At 46.5% G+C, this 19,076-nt stretch overlaps 2 long non-coding RNA genes across 3 annotated transcripts; both read right to left on the bottom strand.

Annotated features, from left to right (window-relative positions):
• Positions 1-7,258: 7,258 nt before the first annotated feature.
• Positions 7,259-8,073, bottom strand: LOC149912369 (uncharacterized). The gene is made up of 3 exons (XR_016462311.1): positions 7,908-8,073; positions 7,495-7,788; positions 7,259-7,376 (listed from the first exon to the last, which is right to left on the bottom strand). It is a non-coding gene; the product is annotated as an uncharacterized LOC149912369 (long non-coding RNA).
• Positions 8,074-9,124: 1,051 nt separating this feature from the next.
• On the bottom strand, positions 9,125-12,069 carry LOC149912370 (uncharacterized). 2 transcript variants are annotated; one of them, XR_016462172.1, is made up of 2 exons: positions 11,694-12,069; positions 9,125-9,436 (listed from the first exon to the last, which is right to left on the bottom strand). It is a non-coding gene; the product is annotated as an uncharacterized LOC149912370 (long non-coding RNA). The 2 variants fall into 2 exon arrangements; XR_016462173.1 differs by lacking the exon at positions 11,694-12,069 and adding an exon at positions 10,324-10,465.
• Positions 12,070-19,076: the final 7,007 nt, after the last annotated feature.

The raw sequence follows: 19,076 nt of genomic DNA on the forward strand, positions 1-19,076 counted from the left end.
TCAGCAGAAGAAGGCAGGGGAGTTACAAGGTGAGGGCACACTCTCCCCTGTTTATCTGGCACTCAAAGAGAAAGAGAAAATGAAAACCAGATGTGTTTCCCTGCCCATGGCAAACACCAGCCTTTCCATCCTTACAGTCCTTCCTGACATCAGCACTAATTGAAACAACATCCCACTCACCTTTGCCATGTCTGGCAGAGGTTGCAGCTCTGTCTATTGCATCCCTCTAGCTTTCAACTCAAAAGCTCCTGTGACACACCAGGAAAAGCAATCTTTTACCTGCTGTGCCATGCTCATGTCAGCAGCAATGCAGATGCCAGCAGCTGATGCCCACAAGGACAGCCAGCCTGGACTTATTTTCATTACATACCTTTGTCCTGATGTCCTTCTGGAAGCTGGAACATTTCACCATCTCAGCAGCAGAGGGCAGGAGGGGTCCAAGTTGCAGGCACACACTCCTCTTTTTCTGCACACAAAGACAAAGAGAACATGAAAACCAGATGTGTTTCCCTGCCCATGGCAAACACCAGCCTTTCCATCCTTACAGTCCTCCTCACATCAGCAGCAACTGAAAAAGCATCCCACTCACCTTTGCCATGTCTGGCAGAGGTTGCAGCTTTTTCTATTGCATCCCTCTTGCTTTCAAGTCAAGAGCTCCTGTGTCACACAAGGAAAAGCAATCTTTTACCTGCTGTGCCATGCTCATGTCAGCAGCAATGCAGATGCCAGCAGCTGATGCTTACAAGGACAGCCAACCTCGACTTATTTTCATTACATATCTTTCTCCTGATGTCCTTCTGGAAGCTTGGACATTTCTCCCTATGAGCATCAGAAGCCAGGAGAGGTCCTAGTTGCAGGCAAACTCTCCTCTTTTTCTGGCACACAAAGAGAAGATGACAACCAGATGTGTTTCCCTGCCCATGGCAAACACCAGCCTTTCCATCCTTACAGTCCTTCCTGACATCAGCACTAATTGAAACAACATCCCACTCACCTTTGCCATGTCTGGCAGAGGTTGCACCTCTTTCTATTACATCCCTCTAGCTGTCAAGTCAAGAGCTCCTCTGTCACACAAGGAAAAGCAATTTTTACCTGCTTTGCCATGCTCATGGCAGCAGCAATGCAGATGCCAGCAGCTGATGCCCAGAACGACTGCCAGCCTGGACTTATTTTCATTTCATATCTTTGTCCTGATGTCCTTCTAGAAGCTGGAACATTTCTCCCTCTGAGCAGCAGAGGGCAGGAGGGGTCCAAGTTGCAGGCAAACTCTCCTCTTTTTCTGGCACACAAAGAGAAGATGAAAACCAGATGTGTTTCCCTGCCCATGGCAAACACCAGCCTTTCCATCCTTACAGTCCTTCCTGACATCAGCACTAATTGAAACAACATCCCACTCACCTTTGCCATGACTGGCAGAGGTTGCAGCTCTTTCTATTACATCCCTCTAGCTGTCAAGTCAAGAGCTCCTGTGTCACACAAGGAAAAGCAATCTTTTACCAGCTTTGCCATGCTCATGGCAGCAGCAATGCAGATGCCAGCAGCTGATGCCCACAAGGACAGCCAACCTCGACTTATTTTCATTTCATATCTTTGTCCTGATGTCCTTCTAGAAGCTGGGACATTTCTCCCTCTGAGCAGCAGAGGGCAGGAGGGGTCCAAGTTGCAGGCAAACTCTCCTCTTTTTCTGGCAGACAAAGAGAAGATGAAAACCAGATGTGTTTCCCTGCCCATGGCAAACACCAGCCTTTCCATCCTTACACTCCTTCCTGACATCAGAACTAATTGAAACAACATCCCACTCACATTTGCCATGTCTGGCAGAGGTTGCAGCTCTTTCTATTACATCCCTCTAGCTGTCAAGTCAAGAGCTCCTCTGTCACACATGGAAAAGCAATCTTTTACCTGCTGTGCCATGCTCATGGCAGCAGCAATGCAGATGCCAGCAGCTGATGCTTACAAGGACAGACAGCCTGGGCTTATTTTCATTACATATCTTTGTCCTGATGTCCTTCTAGAAGCTGGAACATTTCTCCATCTCAGCAGAAGAGGGCAGCAGGAGTCCAAGTTGCAGGCAAACTCTCCTCTTTTTCTGGCACACAAAGAGAAGATGAAAACCAGATGTGTTTCCCTGCCCATGGCAGACACCAGCCTTTCCATCCTTACAGTCCTTCCTGACATCAGAACTAATTGAAACAACATCCCACTCACCTTTGCCATGTCTGGCAGAGGTTGCAGCTCTATTACATCCCTCTAGCTGTCAAGTGAAGAGCTCCTCTGTCACACAAGGAAAAGCAATCTTTTACCTGCTGTGCCATGCTCATGGCAGCAGCAATGCAGATGCCAGCAGCTGATGCCCACAAGGACAGCCAGCCTGGACTTATTTTCATTACATATCTTTGTCCTGATGTCCTTCTAGAAGCTGGGACATTTTTCCCTCTGAGCAGCAGAGGGCAGGAGGGGTCCAAGTTGCAGGCAAACTCTCCTCTTTTTCTGGTACACAAAGAGAAGATGAAAACCAGATGTGTTTCCCTGCCCATGGCAAATACCAGCCTTTCCATCCTTACAGTCCTTCCTGACATCAGCAACAATGGAAACAACATCCCACTCACCTTTGCCATGTCTGCCAGAGGTTGCAGCTCTTTCTATTGCATCCCTCTAGCTTTCAAGTCAAGAGCTCCTGTGTCACACAAGGAAAAGCAATCTTATACCTGCTGTGCCATGCTCATGGCAGCAGGAATGCAGATGCCAGCAGCTGATGCTTACAAGGACAGCCCGCCTGGGCTTATTTTCATTACATATCTTTGTCCTGATGTCCTTCTAGAAGCTGGGACATTTCTCCCTCTGAGCAGCAGAGGGCAGGAGGGGTCCAAGTTGCAGGCAAACTCTCCTCTTTTTCTGGCACACAAAGAGAAGATGAAAACCAGATGTGTTTCCCAGCCCATGGCAAACACCAGCCTTTCCATCCTTACAGTCCTCCTCACATCAGCAGCAACTGAAAAAGCATCCCACTCACCTTTCCCATGTCTGCCAGAGGTTGCAGCTTTTTCTATTGCATCCCTCTTGCTTTCAAGTCAAGAGCTCCTGTGTCACACAAGGAAAAGCAACCTTTTACCTGCACTGCCATGCTCATGGCAGCAGCAATGCAGATGCCAGCAGCTGATGCCCACAAGGACAGCCAACCTGGACTTATTTTCATTACATATCTTTGTCCTGATGTCCTTCTAGAAGCTGGAACATTTCACCATCTCAGCAGAAGAGGGCAGGAGGGGTCTAAGTTGCAGGCACACACTCCTCTTTTTCTGCACACAAAGACAAAGAGAACATGAAAACCAGATGTGTTTCCCTGCCCATGGCAAACAACAGCCTTTCCATCCTTACAGTCCTTCCTGCCATCAGCACTAATTGAAACAACATCCCACTCACCTTTGCCATGTCTGGCAGAGGTTGCAGCTCTGTCTATTGCATCCCTCTAGCTTTCAAGTCAAGAGCTCCTGTGTCACACAAAGAAAAGCAATCTGTTACCTGCTGTGCCATGCTCATGGCAGCAGCAATGCAGATGCCAGCAGCTGATGCCCACAAGGACAGCCAGCCTGGACTTATTTTCATTACATACCTTTGTCCTGATGTCCTTCCAGAAGCTGGGACATTTCTCCCTCTCAGCAGCAGAGGGCAGGAGAGTTGCAAGGTGAGGGCACACTCTCCCCTGTTTATCTGGCACTCAAAGAGAAAGAGAAAATGAAAACCAGATGTGTTTCCCTGCCCATGGCAAACACCAGCCTTTCCATCCTTACAGTCCTCCTCACATCAGCAGCAACTGAAAAAGCATCCCACTCACCTTTCCCATGTCTGCCAGAGGTTGCAGCTTTTTCTATTGCATCCCTCTTGCTTTCAAGTCAAGAGCTCCTGTGTCACACAAGGAAAAGCAACCTTTTACCTGCACTGCCATGCTCATGGCAGCAGCAATGCAGATGCCAGCAGCTGATGCTTACAAGGACAGCCAGCCTGGGCTTATTTTCATTACATATCTTTGTCCTGATGTCCTTCTAGAAGCTGGAACATTTCACCATCTCAGCAGAAGAGGGCAGCAGGAGTCCAAGTTGCAGGCAAACTCTCCTCTTTTTCTGGCACACAAAGAGAAGATGAAAACCAGATGTGTTTCCCTGCCCATGGCAAATACCAGCCTTTCCATCCTTACAGTCCTTCCTGACATCAGCAACAATGGAAACAACATCCCACTCACCTTTGCCATGTCTGCCAGAGGTTGCAGCTCTTTCTATTGCATCCCTCTAGCTGTCAAGTCAAGAGCTCCTGTGTCACACAAGGAAAAGCAATCTTTTACCTGCTGTGCCATGCTCATGGCAGCAGGAATGCAGATGCCAGCAGCTGATGCTTACAAGGACAGCCAGCCTGGACTTATTTTCATTGCATATCTTTGTCCTGATGTCCTTCTAGAAGCTGGAACATTTCACCATCTCAGCAGAAGAGGGCAGCAGGAGTCCAAGTTGCAGGCAAACTCTCCTCTTTTTCTGGCACACAAAGAGAAGATGAAAACCAGATGTGTTTCCCTGCCCATGGCAAACACCAGCCTTTCCATCCTTACAGTCCTCCTCACATCAGCAGCAACTGAAAAAGCATCCCACTCACCTTTCCCATGTCTGGCAGAGGTTGCAGCTTTTTCTATTGCATCCCTCTTGCTTTCAAGTCAAGAGCTCCTGTGTCACACAAGGAAAAGCAATCTTTTACCTGCACTGCCATGCTCATGGCAGCAGCAATGCAGATGCCAGCAGCTGATGCCCACAAGGACAGCCAACCTGGACTTATTTTCATTACATATCTTTGTCCTGATGTCCTTCTAGAAGCTGGAACATTTCACCATCTCAGCAGCAGAGGGCAGGAGGGGTCCAAGTTGCAGGCACACACTCCTCTTTTTCTGCACACAAAGACAAAGAGAACATGAAAACCAGATGTGTTTCCCTGCCCAGGGCAAACAACAGCCTTTCCATCCTTACAGTCCTTCCTGCCATCAGCACTAATTGAAACAACATCCCACCCAGCTTTGCCATGTCTTGCAGAGGTTGCAGCTCTTTCTATTACATCCCTCTAGCTGTCAAGTCAAGAGCTCCTGTGTCACACAAGGAAAAGCAATCTTTTACCTGCACTGCCATGCTCATGGCAGCAGCAATGCAGATGCCAGCAGCTGATGCTTACAAGGACAGCCAGCCTGAACGTATTTTCATTTCGTATCTTTGTCCTGATGTCCTTCTAGAAGCTGGGACATTTCTCCCTCTGAGCAGCAGAGGGCAGGAGGGGTCCAAGTTGCAGGCAAACTCTCCTCTTTTTCTACACACAAAGACAAGGAGAACATGAAAACCAGATGTGTTTCCCTGCCCATGGCAAACACCAGCCTTTCCATCCTTACAGTCCTCCTCACATCAGCACTAATTGAAACAACATCCCACTCACCTTTGCCATGTCTGGCAGAGGTTGCAGCTTTTTCTATTGCATCCCTCTTGCTTTCAAGTCAAGAGCTCCTGTGTCACACAAGGAAAAGCAATCTTTTACCTGCACTGCCATGCTCATGGCAGCAGCAATGCAGATGCCAGCAGCTGATGCTTACAAGGACAGCCAGCCTGGGCTTATTTTCATTACATATCTTTGTCCTGATGTCCTTCTAGAAGCTGGAACATTTCACCATCTCAGCAGAAGAGGGCAGCAGGAGTCCAAGTTGCAGGCAAACTCTCCTCTTTTTCTGGCACACAAAGAGAAGATGAAAACCAGATGTGTTTCCCTGCCCATGGCAAATACCAGCCTTTCCATCCTTACAGTCCTTCCTGACATCAGCACTAATTGAAACAACATCCCACTCACCTTTGCCATGTCTGCCAGAGGTTGCAGCTCTTTCTATTGCATCCCTCTAGCTTTCAAGTCAAGAGCTCCTGTGTCACACAAGGAAAAGCAATCTTTTACCTGCACTGCCATGCTCATGGCAGCAGCAATGCAGATGCCAGCAGCTGATGCCCACAAGGACAGCCAGCCTGGGCTTATTTTCATTACATATCTTTGTCCTGATGTCCTTCTAGAAGCTGGAACATTTCACCATCTCAGCAGAAGAGGTCAGCAGGAGTCCAAGTTGCAGGCAAACTCTCCTCTTTTTCTGGCACACAAAGAGAAGATGAAAACCAGATGTGTTTCCCTACCCATGGCAAACACCAGCCTTTCCATCCTTACAGTCCTTCCTGACATCAGAACTAATTGAAACAACATCCCACTCACCTTTGCCATGTCTGCCAGAGGTTGCAGCTCTTTCTATGACATCCCTCTAGCTGTCAAGTCAAGAGCTCCTCTGTCACACAATGAAAAACAATCTTTTACCTGCACTGCCATGCTCATGGCAGCAGCAATGCAGATGCCAGCAGCTGATGCTTACAAGGACAGCCAGCCTGGACTTATTTTCAATACATATCTTTGTCCTGATGTCCTTCTAGAAGCTGGAACATTTCACCATCTCAGCAGAAGAGGGCAGCAGGAGTCCAAGTTGCAGGCAAACTCTCCTCTTTTTCTGGCACACAAAGAAAAGATGAAAACCAGATGTGTTTCCCTGCCCATGGAAACACCAGCCTTTCCATCCTTACAGTCCTTCCTGACATCAGGAGCAATGGAAACAACATCCCACTCACCTTTGCCATGTCTGGCAGAGGTTGCAGCTCTTTCTATTACATCCCTCTAGCTGTCAAGTCAAGAGCTCCTCTGTCACACAAGGAAAAGCAATCTTTTACCTGCTGTGCCATGCTCATGGCAGCAGCAATGCAGATGCCAGCAGCTGATGCTTACAAGGACAGCCAGCCTGGGCTTATTTTCATTACATATCTTTGTCCTGATGTCCTTCTAGAAGCTGGGACATTTCTCCATCTCAGCAGAAGACGGCAGGAGAGTTCCAAGGTGAGGACACACTCTCCCTTGTTTATCTGGCACTGAAAGACAAAGAGAAAATGAAAACCAGATGTGTTTCCCTGCCCATGGCAAACACCATCCTTTCCATCCTTACAGTCCTTCCTGACATCAGCACTAATTGAAACAACATCCCACTCACCTTTGCCATGTCTGGCAGAGGTTGCAGCTCTTTCTATTACATCCCTCTAGCTGTCAAGTCAAGAGCTCCTGTGTCACGCAAGGAAAAGCAACCTTTTACCTGCTGTGCCATGCTCATGGCAGCAGCAATGCAGATGCCAGCAGCTGATGCTTACAAGGACAGCCAGCCTGGGCTTATTTTCATTACATATCTTTGTCCTGATGTCCTTCTAGAAGCTGGGACATTTATCCATCTCAGCAGAAGACGGCAGGAGGCGTCCAAGTTGCAGGCAAACTCTCCTCTTTTTCTGGCACACAAAGAGAAGATGAAAACCAGATGTGTTTCCCAGCCCATGGCAAACACCAGCCTTTCCATCCTTACAGTCCTCCTCACATCAGCAGCAACTGAAAAAGCATCCCACTCACCTTTCCCATGTCTGCCAGAGGTTGCAGCTTTTTCTATTGCATCCCTCTTGCTTTCAAGTCAAGAGCTCCTGTGTCACACAAGGAAAAGCAATCTTATACCTGCACTGCCATGCTCATGGTAGCAGCAATGCAGATGCCAGCAGCTGATGCTTACAAGGACAGCCAGCCTGGACTTATTTTCATTACATATCTTTGTCCTGATGTCCTTTTAGAAGCTGGAACATTTCACCATCTCAGCAGAAGACGGCAGGAGAGTTCCAAGGTGAGGACACACTCTCCCTTGTTTATCTGGAACTGAAAGAGAAAGAGAAAATGAAAACCAGATGTGTTTCCCTGCCCATGGCAAACACCAGCCTTTCCATCCTTACAGTCCTTCCTGCCATCAGCACTAATTGAAACAACATCCCACTCACCTTTGCCATGTCTGCCAGAGGTTGCAGCTTTTTCTATTGCATCCCTCTTGCTTTCAAGTCAAGAGCTCCTGTGTCACACAAGGAAAAGCAATCTTTTACCTGCTGTGCCATGCTCATGGCAGCAGCAATGCAGATGCCAGCAGCTGATGCTTACAAGGACAGCCAGCCTGGGCTTATTTTCATTACATATCTTTGTCCTGATGTCCTTCTAGAAGCAGGAACATTTCACCATCTCAGCAGAAGAGGGCAGCAGGAGTCCAAGTTGCAGGCAAACTCTCCTCTTTTTCTGGCACACAAAGAGAAGATGAAAATCAGATGTGTTTCCCTGCCCATGGCAAACACCAGCCTTTCCATCCTTACAGTCCTTCCTGACATCAGCACTAATTGAAACAACATCCCACTCACCTTTGCCATGTCTGCCAGAGGTTGCAGCTCTTTCTATTACATCCCTCTAGCTGTCAAGTCAAGAGCTCCTCTGTCACACAAGGAAAAGCAATCTTATACCTGCACTGCCATGCTCATGGTAGCAGCAATGCAGATGCCAGCAGCTGATGCTTACAAGGACAGCCAGCCTGGGCTTATTTTCATTACATATCTTTGTCCTGATGTCCTTCTAGAAGCTGGGACATTTCTCCCTCTGAGCAGCAGAGGGCAGCAGGAGTCCAAGTTGCAGGCAAACTCTCCTCTTTTTCTGGCACACAAATGGAAGATGAAAACCAGATGTGTTTCCCTGCCCATGGCAAACACCAGCCTTTCCATCCTTACAGTCCTCCTCACATCAGCAGCAACTGAAAAAGCATCCCACTCACCTTTCCCATGTCTGCCAGAGGTTGCAGCTTTTTCTATTGCATCCCTCTAGCTTTCAAGTCAAGAGCTCCTGTGTCACACAAGAAAAGCAATCTTTTACCTGCACTGCCATGCTCATGGCAGCAGCAATGCAGATGCCAGCAGCTGATGCCCACAAGGACAGCCAACCTGGACTTATTTTCATTACATATCTTTGTCCTGATGTCGTTCTAGAAGCTGGAACATTTCACCATCTCAGCAGAAGAGGGCAGGAGGGGTCCAAGTTGCAGGCACACACTCCTCTTTTTCTGCACACAAAGACAAAGAGAACATGAAAACCAGACGTGTTTCCCTGCCCATGGCAAACACCAGCCTTTCCATCCTTACAGTCCTCCTGACATCAGCACTAATTGAAACAACATCCCACTCACCTTTGCCATGTCTGGCAGAGGTTGCAGCTCTTTCTATTACATCCCTCTAGCTGTCAGGTCAAGAGCTCGTCTGTCACACAAGGAAAAGCAATCTTTTACCTGCTGTGCCATGCTCATGGCAGCAGCAATGCAGATGCCAGCAGCTGATGCCCACAAGGACAGCCAACCTGGACTTATTTTCATTACATATCTTTGTCCTGAAGTCCTTCTAGAAGGTTGAACACTTCTCCATCTCTGCTGCAATCGTCAAAAAAGTTCCAAGTTTAGGGTACACTCTCCTCATGGCCTCTTCCACTCAAAGCCAAAGGGAACCTGAAAACCAGAAGTGTTTCTTTGCCCATGGCAGACACTAGCCTTTCCATACTGACAGTCCTTCCTAAAATCACCTGGAATTGAAACAACATCCTCCACATCTCTTTTTTGAACTTATTCATGCATGAATAATAATAATGAGAATTTTTCTGTAAATCTTATTTCTGCATGGAAACGATCTGATAACTGGAGCTTTTTCTCTAGAACTATCCAGCAAATATGCATTGCTTATCTATGTACGCAAAATGTTTTTGCCATTCATCTCAAATATCAATTCATCTGGCAAAATAAGATAGAATAATTATTTACAGACATTTTTGGACATTGATTACTTCTGGTCAAGTGGGAAAGAATCCCTAAGCTGCAATCATGAAATTCTTTTAGCAGTTTCTCTGATTTAGCCAGTGTTACTAAAAGGGAAATAAGACACAGGCTTTTGATAGCAGCTGCCAATTTAAGATCGATAATAACTTTTATTATTCTTGGCTAAGATCAAAGTCCCGCATTTCAGGATTATCTCCAGCTCATCAAGTATAATTAACAGTTTTGGATAGCCACAGTATTATATAGCAATATTGTCTTCCTGCAAGGAATTTCATTGTTTTACACGTGCCACAGGTTGTTAATAGATTGCCTGATTACCATTTATTTTTTTTATTGGCTTATGATGACCACAGAAAATTGTACAGCAGCACCATAAAAACTTTAAATCCTATCCCATGTATCTGCATTCATACGAAAAGTATATTGGAAAGCATTGGTGAAACTAAGATTACAAAATAAAGCAGAGGACAATTTCAGTGAAAGCCTGCAGGTTTCACAGCTCTGCCCATTTCAACCCCCTGAAGACACCCACGGGTTTCCTGCTGTGGGACACAGGCACTCACCTGCAGCTCAGCACTGCCTGCTCATGCCTGCGCACACCTTCAGGCTGGAACCAAGGAAATCCTCAGCAAAGACATCAGTACACTTTTGTTATGATGACTTTCCTAAAGAAGCATCAAATATTTCTTCACGAGAAATACTGCAAGTCCCTTTGACACTAGCCCTTATTTTAAATGTTTAGATTTGTGCTTCATTCAGGTGTGCTGTCACTCACAAAAAGATTTTTATTCTTTGTTTTTCATTCTGAGGAACACAGTGATTTCTGCCTTGTTTACTGACTGTAGGCACAGCAATACTCCTGCACCTTCAGGGAAACAGCAATCCATCTCCTTCACACCCTGATTCTATCAAGCTCATTCACCTTACAAGGTATTTAATGCAAGCAGCTCTTCCAAAAAAGGAGACTAACAGAACCTGCAACCCAGGACACCTCAGTAAGCCAGTACTTTTCATCTTCTGAAGGTGTAGGTAGACACAGAGCTGGAACATCTTTTCCAGAGCTGTGTGATGCTATCTCATCTATGCTCCTTTACTGTGCACTCAGTGTCACTTCTTATCTAACCTGGTTGCATCCCAGGATTTCTGGTGCCAAAAATAAACTGACAGCTTTCATCACTAGTTAAAAGGAAACTGCAATAGGAAAAGCAATTTTTCTGATTTCTCTGTTGATCAAAGATGCTTCCTGCAAGCCTGATGCGGTAGAAACAATATCAGCTTTAGAATGACAGTCATTAGAGCAGAATCCTTTCACTGATGAAATCCCACAGTCCTGATTCATACAACACTGACACTGGAGGACACAGTAGTTTAGATGAGAGCGCATTAAAAATGACTAAGTTAAGGTCTCAGAAATAGCAAAGAGTGACAAGTATGAAAAAAAGAGGTTGCAGAAACTGCTTCAGTTTGGCACTCTGGCATAAAGTATGACAACACACAACCTGCCTGTGCAGTTCCAGAAGCAGAAGAAAGCCGTCAACCAAGACTTGTTCTCATCTGCTCTGAAAGTCCACTGGGACAAGGCCACTTTTCTCTGACGTGCTTCCAGAAGTATCACTTCTGAGCACTGTGCCAGGGAGTTACAAGATACTGTTTGTGTGTACAGAGGAGAAAAAGACGTCTGTCTGGAAACAGACTTGGTGAAGGAGAAGCAGCATTTTCCAGAGTACTTCAGAAAGAACTGAGCACTGCCCCAAGAGCTTCAGAGCGGCAGGCTGTCACAGTGTGCCAACCAGCTCAGCTGTGAGTTGGCACTGAAGCTGCACCACAGGGAGAACAAAGCCCCCTGTGCACCCTTGGAGAGCCAAGGGTTGGAGATTCATGAACCTTGAGCTCCTTTCCAACCCGGGCCATGCTGTGATTCTGGGATTCTCACCTTTGCCTCATCTGGCAGAGGGAGGCAGCTCTTTCTCTTGTCTCCCTATGGCTGTCAGGTCACCAGGGCCAGTGTCACACAGGGAACTGCAAACACTGTGTGTGCTGTGCCCTGCCCATGGCAGCACAGAGGCAGCTGCCAGCAGCTGATGCCCACAAGGACAGCCAGCCTGGACTTCCTTTGATTCCTTCCCTTTGGATCAGCGTCCTTCAGGAAGGCGGAACATCTCTCCAGCTGAGCAGCAGAGGACAGCAGGGCTTCGTTGTCTGGGCATGTTCTCTTCTGGCCCTCTGGCCCTCACAGACACAGGAGGAGGACACAGAGGCTGCTGTAACACAGCCAGCCCTGCCTCTCAGGTCAGCTCTCAGGCCATCCTCTCTCCCCTCAGCAGCAGCTCACTGTTCTGCACTCCTCTGGCCTGGGCTGGCAGAGGTGTGCAGCAGTTCTGCTGATCTCCCAGTGCTGGCCATGTCTGCAGTGCCTGTGTGAAAGACACAGGAAGCTGCCAGCATTGCACTGCTCTGCTGTGCCCCTGCCATCACCGAGTTTGCTGTCAGCAGCTGCTGCTACACGTCCATTCAGGCACAGGCCTTTCCTTCCTGGCCCTCTTTCCCCCCCTCTCTCCTCTGCTCTCTCTCGTGCTCCCCTTTGGCCTGGGCTGGCTGAGCAGTGCAGGCCTTGTTGTTGCTCCCTGGGCCAACTACGTCACGGTTCCCCGTGACTCTGCCAGCTGCTCTGACACAGCGACTGCGTCCTCAGTGTGGATTCCAGAATGCGACAGACGTCCAGAGAAGACTTCCAGGGCTGATTGGAACATGCTGCCATCAAGAACTGCCATGGCTCAGGCCCCCTGGGAATCTGCTCACAGCGAAAGCTGCTGTCACTCTGTGTGGGCACAGCCTTGTCTGTGTAGGCCTGCTCACACTGCAGCCCCTGTCTGCACCAGAACCGTGCCGATCCACCTTCTCTTGGCCTCCTTGCCTGCATGGAAAAGGGCAGCTTGGGCTGAAGTCCCTCAACTTGCAGATGGCCGAGTGAAGTCTCTGAGCCCTGGTGACCCACTCAGCTCTTCAGCCTGCTGACCTGCTCTGCTGGGGCTGTCTTAAAAGGCAGAGGGCACGTTATCCTAATGTCCCCACATCCATCCCTCTTAGCATACTGTAGGCCAGTTCCTAAAAGGACACCTGCACAATCTCTCTGAATGTTAATCAACGCGTAGTTGGTCTGTGCACTGCAGAAATTGCACCTAGGTTTTCAGTGGTGATTAGCTATGTGTTTAGTCAGAGGTGCAATGGTTCTAATGGTGAGAGAAAGACATTCCCAGTTGTCATCAGGTGGAACACACTTCAGACTGGAATCCTCAAGCAGACTGCAGTCAAGCTTTCTTAATTACTCGTTGTTGTTATCAATTCAGACGCATCTCTGAATTCCTGCTTGAATGAACATTTTGTAATAATCTGCTGAGACAGTGCAAGGCTTGACAATGAGACTATAGTTTATTAAAGTAGCACTTTTTACTTAGGTGCACTTTTCATCTGTTGAACTTCCTGTCGTCTATTGGAAATCTCTGGCACCAGTGCATAAGATTCACCTATTCTATAGAAGTCTGACTGAACCCCATACTGGGATTATTTTTGTTCAATCCAAGCACCTTGGACGTTACTATACATTTATTCAATCATGAGGTAAGTCTGCTTCAGAAGCAATATAGAAAGCATAAAGGGGGAAGAAGATAATGTATTAGTGAAGACTTAACTAGTATTCATAAACTGAAAACTGTGAAACACTATGATGATTACAGAATTTCCCGGAGAAATGTCAAGTTCTTATCTGAATGCTAAATGCAACATCAGTTCACTTCTCACTGGGTTGAATGTTTTAAATATTTGGTAATAATAATGGTTCCTTAATTCTGACATTTAATATAAAAACATTAAAAATGCTTGTAAGTACTTTTTCGTTAGAATGACAGCAGCTAAACAGATGAAGTGGTAAAAGACAGCCAAATATCACTATTGAAGGCAGTAAGGACCGTAAGGATGGAAAGGCTGGTGTTTGCCATGGGCAGGGAAACACATCTGGTTTTCATGTTCTCTGTCTTTGAGTGCCAGAAAAATAGAGGAGAGTGTGCCCTCACCTTGGACCCCTCCTGCCCTCTGCTCCTGAGATGGAGAAATATCCAATCTTCTAGAAGGACATCAGGACAAAGATATGTAATGAAAATAAGTCCAGGCTGCCTGTACTTGAGGGCATCAGCTGTTGGCGTCTGTGGGCATCAGGAAGGATGGAAAGGCTGGTGTTTGCCATGGGCAGGGAAACACATCTGGTTTTCCTGTTCTCTTTGTCTTTGAGTGCCAGATGCCAGGAGGATTCCTGTTTCCATGGACTATCAGCAAATTGTCTTTCACTTTGGCAATCACACATTCTTCTGGACCCTGAGGATCCACCTGACAATTTGCCCATAGTTCAGACTAGACAAACACAGACTGAAGAATCTCTCAGTTTTCAGCAGGTCCTCATCAGGTGGAACTTTGGTCCTCTCCTCCAGGCTGCATGACGTCTTTGGAATACTACCAGAGAGGCAAAACCCAAGGAAGTTGTGGATGCCCCACTCCTGTATGCATTCAAGGCCAGGCTGGATTTGGCTCTGGGCAGCCTGGTCTAGTGGTTGGCTGCCCTGCACATAGCAGGGGGTTGAAACTAGATGATCGTTGTGGTCCTTTTCAACCCAGACCATTCTGTGATTCTATGATTTAATCAGAATGTAAATGCTGTAGTATCTCCTCATAGGATGCCAAAAATCAGTCAAGTCCTGCAGTACTCCAGAATAAACACTGCAAATACACTGCAGTTCATTTAATCCAGCCAATTATTCAGTGCACTCTTTTTCTAGCCAGGCTACTTGGTCCTCTACAGCTTCTGGTCTTCTGAAAAACATCAGTGTTTTGTTATTCATTTGGAAGCTCAGTGTTACGTCCTGTGACCTCTCTAGATTTCTCCATGAGAATATGTAGAAATCTGTAAAGCTCTGATGTCCCTCAGTTCACTACACAAAATTTAAGGGCAGTGCCAAATTCCGTATATCTAGTTCATCCTGCAGAATGATGCCATTTTTTTATCTCAGTGAAAAGTATAGCAGTCAGAACAGGACTGGATTTTTGTTCCAGGGCAGACCAAATTTCCTGCCTACCTTCAAGAAAAGCTCATCGTGTGTAGCTACAGTTACGTACAGAGGCAGCTCCTCTGTTAAAATGTACAGAGAGAATGTTCTCTAACCTTGATATGAGACATTTACTGATCTTGTAGCATGAGTGACCTCCTGATTCTTCATGCCTGACAATTTTTAAATAATGAGAAATAAAAACACATATTTTTCAAAACAGGTATAGAGATTGACTTATAAAAAAATGTTTATCTTGAATCAATCATACACTCACCATTGCAATTAAAAAAAAAAAAAAAAGAAAGAAAGAAAAAAAAAAGAAAGAAGAAAAGCCACATTCTTACAGTGGCATTTTACAGTATTGTAATTCTGTTGTGTGAAATCAAGGTTCTCTCATCGTGAAATAATGACCAAGTTCTCTTTTCATATCTAAACATACAAATGCTAAAGGCAGCAGTGCTGTTCAAGAATACATTACCAGCTCAAACACTGCTTTGACTATAAAACTGAAGGTAGTAAGGAATTTTATCAAGGAATCACAGAATCACAGAACTGCCAGGGTTGGAAGGGACCTCAAGGATCATGAATCTCCACCCCCCCTGCCACACGCAGGGCCACAAACCATCCCACCTAATGCTAGACCAGACTGCCCAGGGCCCCATCCAATCTGGCCTTGAACACCTCCAGGGACAGGGCATCCACAACCTCCCTGGGCAGCTGTTCCAGTACCTCACCACTCTCTCCGTAAAGAATTTCCCCCTGACGTCCAACCTAAATCTCCCTTCCCTCAGCTTAAAACCATTTCCCCTTGTCCTGCTGTCACTCACCCTTTCAAAGAGTTGATTTCCCTCCTGTTTGTAGGCTCCCTTTAGGTACTGAAAGGCTGCAATGAGGTCACCCCGCAGCCTTCTTTTCTCCAGGCTGAACAAGCCCAGCTCTTTCAGCCTGTCCTCATAGGGGAGGTGCTCCAGTCCCCTGATCATCTTTGTGGCCCTCCTCTGGACCCTCTCCAACAGCTCCCTGTCTTTCTTGTACTGGGGGCTCCAGACCTGGACGCAGTACTCCAGATGGGGCCTCACAAGAGCAGAGTAGAGGGGAACAATCACCTCCCTGTCCCTGCTGGCCACCCCTCTTCTGATGGAGCCCAGGATCCCATTTGCCTTCCGAGCCGCAAGGGCACACTGCTGGCTCATGTTAAGTTTTTCGTCTACCAAGACCCCCAGGTCCTTCTCCACAGGGCTGCTCTCAAGGACTTCTCCTTCCAGTCTGTAGGGATGCTTGGGATTCCTCCGGCCCAAGTGCAAAACTCTGCACTTTGCCGTGTTGAACCTCATCAGGTTCACCCAGGCCCACCTTTCTAGCCTCTCGAGGTCCCTCTGAATGGCATCCCGTCCTTCAACCGTGTCAACCACACCACTCAGCTTGGTGTCGTCAGCAAATTGCTGAGGGTGCACTCGATTCCGTCATCGATGTCATTGATAAAGATGTTAAAGAGCACCGGTCCCAAGACAGACCCCTGGGGGACGCCGCTCGTTACCAGCCTCCACCTGGACATGGAGCCATTGATGGCCACCCTCTGTCTGCGGCCTTTCAACCAGTTTCTTATCCATCGAGTGGTCCACCCATCAAATCCACATCCCTCCAGTTTGGAGAGAAGGATGTGGTGGGGGACCATGTCAAAGGCCTTGCTCAAGTCCAGGTAAAATAATTTGTATCAGTAATTAAAAGTACTTGCTTACTGCTTACAAAGAAGTACATAACTTACAAAGTACATTCGCCAGATGAAAAACAAGGCATCAATACATCTGCATTACTAGAAGCAAATATATTGCACTGACACTTGTAAACCATTTTACCTGTCTCACAGTGATTTTCCAATAAGAAAACAAAGGAAGAAGAAGTATAAAGGCTCCTTGTGCTGCTGGTATGTAAATCACCCAAGCAATCACAAGTGAAGATGAGAATGGTGAAAGCTCACTGCTGATGTACCGAAATCTTCATGTGCTATATCAAACCTGCAAGGAATGCAATGGACAAATGACAAGCTCACGTCTCTCTTCTGACAAGGTTTTGGCTGCAGTGACAGCCTTCTTTCTGAGTCAAATCTTACCATCCTCCCAGCAACAAGCTCTACCTGCTGAATGGCATATTGCTGGGAGCATCCTTCCACAATCCAGTAATGGTCGGAACAGAACTGTGAGCTTGATTTCTTGGAAAATCAGGCTGTGTCTGAATGTATTCCAGCACAGAGCAGGAGAAGAGACAGTACTGAGCAGCATGGCAGCAGGTAAACAAGGCATCGTGTGCACTTTAGAAAGTAGAGCTTTCCTGTGACGGGCAAGGGAGCAAGATGGGGGAAGATGGAGAGAATCAAAGACTGCAGCCCTTGGTGGGAAGGGAAAAGCTAACTTCAGTGTGGGACACAAGCAATAAGGACAGGATTTGGAGAGTTTTCTGCTTTCTATTGAGGTGTTCAGCACCTCACCACTCTTAGAATTTTTCTCCTAGTATCGGATCTGACTGTGTGGGTTCCAAATGCCCCAGGCAGAGGAAGAACTCAGTTTGGATTCCTCTCACATGTAGTAGAAGAGGGCAAAGGAAAGGCAATCTGCAGACACCATCTCCTCCAGCAATTTGTAAACCTAGCAGATCTGCCCCATGCTTTATTTATGAGTGAGTGCAATAAACATTTGGCCTTGTGTCAGCTGGAGGAGCTGACTGCTGCACTCAATGGAAGATTTCAGTTTTTCCTTTCAGCCACAGAGATAAGCAATCATGTTTTAATTTCAGTCTGAGTCAGGACACACTGCATAGCAGAGTACTTGTATTTGTACTGTATTAATTGTGACTTTCAGAGTTACAGTTAAACAGTTTGGGCCCTGATGACTTCAGCTGTTGAAAATAATGCAGCCTAGTCACCTCCTGGGACGGTGACAGCAGTGGAAATGTGAAATTGCTGCCTTCCCTTTTCTTTTTCATGGTTTAGACTCTAAGGTTAGTGTTGCTAGCTAGGTTTGTCATGTTTCTAATGTTATTAGAAATGTAGCAGCAGAGCTCCAGATAGACACCAAAAGAAGTGAAGCTTCTATCTTCATGTGGGCTGGACTCTTAACTGTACACTTTTTAATAAAGGAGATTATTTTGTATGCCAGCATTTTCTACAATAGAGATTAGTGTGTATAATACTTTCCACGTATCATCTTTCCTCCTTTCTCACATGAGTTGCTCCCCTAAACAGAAAGTTTGATAAGGGCAAACTAAGAGTTACCTGAAAGCTGCAATAACTGATAAGAACACATCAGCAGAACCAAAGCGTGATTTCTCTTCTGGAGGTTTTATTAGAAATGCAAGTATTCTGCTGTTCAGATAGAAATTCCTTAATAATCTCTATGTAGAAGCAATTAGCAATGGCTCCGTTTTACTGCTGCTGTCAAATCGTATTAGTACAAAAACTGAGATGGTAATGTCTCAGATTTTTTTTCCTTTAATAAGCCAAACGCTTGAGCTCAATACAAATACCTGTAAGTGACAGAGATTTAATATTTAAGCCAGCATTTAGTGAAGAAATGCTTAAGCAATTCAAATTCCATTATTTTAAAGTTATTCTCTCTACTCCTAACTAGCCTATTGAAATTGGTACAATAAGATTTGCAGTACTTTCAAGAGGTGTGTTTTCTTTATTTTCCTATGTATTTATCACTTTATTTTCATTTCAATAAAACCAGCTGAATGCACAGTTTGAAATTCTAGTGATGTATTTTGAAGCCTTCCTGGAGTGACGACATCAGTGGGCATTGGGCAACTGCTGTCATCTCCCTGTACTTGTGGAAGGCTTTTGACATGTTCCCACATTGCGTCCTTCTCTTTGAGTTGGAGAGAGATGGATTTGAAGGCTGAATCATTCTGTGGGTAAATAATTGGTCTGATGGTCACAGCCAGAGGTTGTTATCACCGGTTCTGAGTCCGGGTGGAGGCCAGTCGTGAGTGGTGTCCCCTAAGGGTCCATCCTGGGACTGGTGCTCTTCAGCATTTTCATCAATGTCACAGGCAGTGGAAACAACACACGGAGGGTGGTGAGGCACTGGAACAGGTTGCCCAAGGAGGCTGTGGATGCCCCATCCCTGAAGGCATCCAAGGCCAGGCTGGATGTGGCTCTGGGCAGCCTGGGCTGCTGGTTGTGACTGCACACAGCAGGGGGATTAAAACTACGTGATCATGGT

The sequence above is a fragment of the Phasianus colchicus genome, chromosome Z (genome assembly GCF_987193195.1).
Source record: "Phasianus colchicus chromosome Z, bPhaCol1.hap1.1, whole genome shotgun sequence".
Taxonomy (NCBI): Eukaryota; Metazoa; Chordata; class Aves; order Galliformes; family Phasianidae; genus Phasianus; species Phasianus colchicus.